The sequence below is a fragment of the Bison bison genome, unplaced genomic scaffold, assembly GCF_000754665.1.
Source record: "Bison bison bison isolate TAMUID 2011002044 unplaced genomic scaffold, Bison_UMD1.0 scf7180017864329, whole genome shotgun sequence".
Lineage (NCBI taxonomy): Eukaryota > Metazoa > Chordata > Mammalia > Artiodactyla > Bovidae > Bison > Bison bison.
In genome coordinates, this window is record NW_011494901.1 from 6,562,538 (window position 1) to 6,568,188 (window position 5,651).

Genomic DNA, 5,651 nt, shown 5'->3' on the forward strand with positions numbered 1-5,651 from the left:
GTGAAGATCTTTTTTGTACCGTTCTTCTGTGTATTCTTGCCACCTCTTCTTAATATTTTCTGCTTCTGTTAGGTCCATACCATTTCTGTCCTTTATTTTGCCCATCTTTGCATGAAATGTTCCTTTGGTATCTCTAATTTTCTTGAATAGATCTCTGCTGCTGCTAAGTCGCTTCAATCACGTCCAACTCTGTGCGACCCCAGAGATGGCAGCCCACAAGGCTCCCCTGTCCCTGGGATTCTCCAGGCAAGAACACTGGAGTGGGTTGCCATTTCCTTCTCCAATGCATGAAAGTGAAAAGTGGAAGTGAAGTTGCCCAGTTGTGTCCGACTCCTAGCGACCCCATGGACTGCAGCCCACCAGGCTCCTCTGTCCATGGGATTTGCCTGGCAAGAGCACTGGAGTGGGTTGCCATTGCCTTCTCTGGAAGAGATCTCTAGTCTTTCCCATTTGTTGTTTTCCTCTATTTCTTTGCATTGGTCACTGAGGAAGGCTTTCTTATCTCTCCTTGCTATTTTTTGGAACTCTGCATTCAAATGAGTATATCTTTCCTTTGCCTTTTGCTTCTCTTCTTTTCACAGCTATTTGTAAGGCCTCCTTAGATAGCCATTTTACTTTTTTGCATTTCTTTTTCTTGGGGAGTGTCTTGATCCCTATCTCCTGAACAATGTCACAAACCTCTGTCCATAGTTCATCAGCCACTCTATCAGATCTAGTCCCTTAAGTCTATTTCTCACTTCCACTGTATAATCATAAGGGATTATATGCCTTGAGAACCCCACAAGCAGTATGAAAAGCCAAAACGATAGGACAATGAAAGACGAACTCCCCAGGTCAGTAGGTGCCCAATATGCTACTGGAGATCAGCAGAGAAATAGCTTCAGAAAGAATGAAGGGACAGAGCCAAAGCAAAAATAACACCCAGTTGTGGATGTGACTGGTGATAGAAGCAGAGTCTGATGCTGTAAGGAGAAATATTGCATAGGAACCTGGAATGTTAGGTCCATGAATTAAGGCAAATTGGAAGTGGCCAAACAGGAGATGGCAAGAGCGAACGTCGACATTCTAGGAATCAGCGAACTAAGATGGACTGGAATGGGGGAATTTAACTCAGATGACCATTATATCTACTACTGTGGGCAAGAAGCCCTTAGAAAAATGGAGTAGCCATCATAGTCAACAAGAGAGTCTGAAATGCAGTACATGGATGCAATGTCAAAAACGACAGAAGGATCTCTGTTTCCAAGGCAAACCATTCAACATCACGGTAATCCAAGTCTATGCCCCGACCAGTAATGCTGAAAAAGCTGAAGTTGAACGGTTCTATGAAGACCTACAAGACCTTTTAGAACTAACACCCCCAAAAGATGTCATTTTCATTAGGGGGGACTGGAATGCAAAAGTAGAGTAACAGGCAAATTTGGCCTTGGAGTACAGAATGAAGCAGGGCAAAGGCTAATAGAGTTTTGCCAAGAGAGCGCACTGGTCATAGCAAACACCCTCTTCCAACAACACAAGAGAAGACTCTATATATGGACATCACCAGATGGTCAACACCGAAATCAGATTGATTATATCCTTTGCAGCCAAAGATGGAGAAGCTCTATATAGTCAGCAAAAACAAGACAGGGAGCTGACTGTGGCTCAGATCATGAACTCCTATTGCCAAATTCAGACTTAAATTGAAGAAAGTGGGGAAAACCACTAGACCATTCAGGTACTAACCTAGACAGCATATTAAAAAGCAGAGACATTGCTTTGCCAACAAACATCTGTCTAGTCAAAGCTATGGTTTTTCCAATAGTCATGTATGGGTGTGAGAGTTGGACCATAAAGAAAGCTAAGAACTGAAGAATTGATGCTTTTGAACTGTGATGTTGGAGAAGACTCTTGAGAGTCCCTTGGACTGCAAGGAGATCAAACCAGTCAGTTGTAAAGTAAATCAGTCTGGAATATTCATTGGAAGGACTGATGCTGAAGCTGATTCTCCAATACTTTGGTCACCTGATGCGACTCATTGGAAAAGACCCTGATGCTGGGAAAGATTGAAGGTGGGAGGAGGAGGGGATGACAGAGGAAGAGATTGTTGGATGCCATCACCGCCTCATTGAACATGAATTTGAGTAAGCTCCAGGAGTTGGTGATGGATGGGGAAGCCTGGTGTGCTGCAGTCCAAAGAGCTGGACACAACTGAGCGACTAAACTGAACTGAACTGAGGTACTAAGTGTTCTCATTGCAAGACGGGGGTGGGGGGGGGAAACAACTTTCCTTTTCTTTTTTCTCTTTTTTTATTTCTATAGGATGAATGCTGACTAAATTTATTGTAGTAACCATTTCAAAATATATGTACGTCAAGCCATTATGCTGTACACCTTAAACTGCACAGTAGTGTTTGTGAACTGCGTCTCAGTAAAACAGAGGAAAAGTCACTGGGTCTGGCATCCAGATTTAGCTGGTTCTACTAAAACCTTGGTTTAACAAATGTAACAACCCCTCTGATCTAAATTAATTGTAAATTTCTGTTGTTTAAAACTCCTAGGCAAATTTAATGCAACTAGGAATAATGTAGGCTAGTTTTGATAGCATTTATTGTGAATATGATATTTACTATGTAGGGGGGAAAGGCATTTTATGGATAAACATATCAACCTGAAATTTGTAAACCTTACCATTTATACAAGAGCTTCCCCTGTGGCTCACGTGGTAAAGAGTCTGCCTGCAATGCAGGAGACCTGGGTTCAGTCCCTGGGTTGGGACGATCCCCTGGAGAAGGAAATGGCAACCTACTCCAGGAATCTTGCCTGGAAAATCCCACAGATGGAGGAACCTGGCAGGTACAGTCCATGGGATCACAAAGAGTCGGACACAACTGAGCAACTTCACTTTCACCATTTATACAGATACATAAAATTGTTAAAGAGAAGAGTCAAATGTACAGTTTTGACAACTGTACTGTAAATGAGTTGAACTCTTTTCTTTTTTGAGTTGATGAAGATTTAGACAGTGACAAGTTTCAGCTTTTCCCAGAGAATACTCATCTCGTTATGGGTGTTTAGAAGAAGGCTCTAAGTATAAAATACCTCTTGGAGTGTGACATCACCCCACATGTCTTTTTTTTTTTTTTTCCTGCAGTCTTCTCCAGGTTTTAAATGTTTTCAAGTGGTATTAAAAGAAATTCCAATTTGGGAATAGACACATCCATGTCTTCCATCTTGCAGCCATCTGCAGGGTGTAAATATGGCAACTACCAGGTATTAACCCAAAGATCCCCACAGGGCCGAGGAAAATGATGTTTGGTTGAGTGGAGAGAATGAATGAGTGACACAGAAGAGGACTTCAAAAAATAGCCTTTTGAGTTGCTCAGCTGATCTCAGGACTCTGCTCAATGGGCATTGTTCGAGACCATTTTAAAAAATGTCTTCGCTTGAGTGAACTTGAAAAAATGAGGGGCATGTGAATGAGTCCAAATTCATATGTTTGTTAACTGAGGGGAAAATCCAGAAGGATAATCAATGTATTTTCTTCAGAGGTCAACGTGTAGCTTCTGAATTTCAGCCCAATTAGGTCAAAGTAGCTCCCATGTAGCATTCTGCTGCAGGCCGGGGCTGTGACTCACAGACCCTTCTGCTGGCGTTAACAATATCAGCTTTAAAAACTCTCTTTGACAAATGACATTAGAAAATGCATGTAGTGCTTGAGTCTGAACACCTGATGCAACAGTGTATCTTTACTGTTCTGGGCAACACCAGATGTAGGATTAATTTTCTGTTCCTCCAACTGGGCTTGCTGAAAAGGAGCTTGAGTAATCCCAGTCTCTCTTACTGCTCCCCAAAATGATAGAACTTTTCTATAAAAATATTTGATTCCCTTTCTACTGTCACTTCTGAATTTGATTTACTGTTTTTTGTTTTGCCTCCAGACCTAATTTTTGGAGTGCAACTGCAGAATTTAACCCTTAAATATTTGGGTTGGAAGTCTAAGTCATGTAAAGTGGTTCTCTAAGACATAGGGATAAAGTTGTGTGTTTTCTATTATTGTGGCTTGGGGGGAGGTAGAAGGAAGGGAGGTGAATACACTGAACCTTCCAGGCCAAGGCCATCCAGGCATGAGGGTGTGTGCAGGTGCAGACCTGGATGACCTTGAGTTGTTTAGGACTGAAAGACACCTGCAGAGATGCTGATGTGGGCTTTCCAGAAAGAGAGAAAAACCCATCAGACCTGGACCTGCAAAGACACTTTAAAGAAGTTTTTCTCTTACTGAATTTGGGATGAAATGTTATGATGGGCAGAGCATCTCACGATTTGGTATCTGAATCATAAGAAACTGTAGTTGTGTTTGGGTAAAACTTATATTTTAGAGCTGTTTCAACTCAACTTTATGAGACTTGGAGATTAAAAGCCAGAGAAGTTCAGTAGAAAGAGTGTGACACAGGAAGACCTGGCCCCCAGTGTCCCCCTACCGCTGGGTCAGCATCTGGCAGTGGGTAAGGCTAACCTTTAAGGCCTCATTCTCTTTAGAGATTAAAAAAAAATTACCTGTGAAGTAATAATAATTTTCCTTTCCAGCTCTACAATTTTTAATTAAAAATTTATTTTCCTGACTTCCTTTGCACATTACTATTCAAATGAGAAGATGCAGAACAAACTTGAGTGGGTTAGAAAGAGATCCTGTCATTAATTCTTAATCTTCCTACCTTTACTACTCCTAGTAAACTCACAGCTTGCTGAGCTCCTGCTGATGCTTCTGGTTAGATGAGCACATTTTATTCAGTTGAAAACAAAAGGTCATTAAATGATTAAAACAAAATTTAGAGATTTAGATAAATTAACTGTTAATTTTTATATAGACAATCCCTTCTATATGCATACTATGTTTCAACAATTATATGAATAACATGTAACTATGTAATCATTAAAAAATTCAAACACTATTGAATGTCTCTCCCTTCTATCTTCCAATCGTATTTCCACACTCCAAAGCCAACCACTGCTAATGATATGGTATGTGTATCTGGATGGCATCACTGACTCGATCGATGGACGTGAGTCTCAGTGAACTCCGGGAGTTGGTGATGGACAGGGAGGCCTGGCGTGCTGTGATTCATGGGGTCGCAAAGAGTCGAACACAACTGAGCAACTGATCTGATCTGATCTGATCTGATATATTTACATGCACATGTAAATCCTTGAAAAGCTCAAGAAGTACAACTTTCAAATGATCACAGTTACCATATTTTTGAAAACCCTCATTTTGTTAGGGAACTAAGTTTTTAATGAGGTCAGCTCTATTCTCCAGGAAGATGACATTAGTGAGATTTAATGCATTTTCATATCTTGGTTTTCTAAAGACTTGCGGAAAGATCACATTTGACTGGGTGGATTAAATAGTTATCTATTGAGATAACAATGGTAAACAGTGGTTTTATAGACCTAACACTATCAATGACTTCACAGCATGTTGTAAAATTCACAACACATAATTCTTATTCACCACAACTTGTTTTCTAAAAGTCTCTGTGATGTCCTGATACATTGAAGCTTTAGGCTGGGGTGCCTGTTATTTTCTAGGAGCCGAGAATATCACAAAATCCTGTCTACTCTATTGTCAGACTCCAAATTTGGCTCGGTTCATGTTTTTACCAGAGCAATCT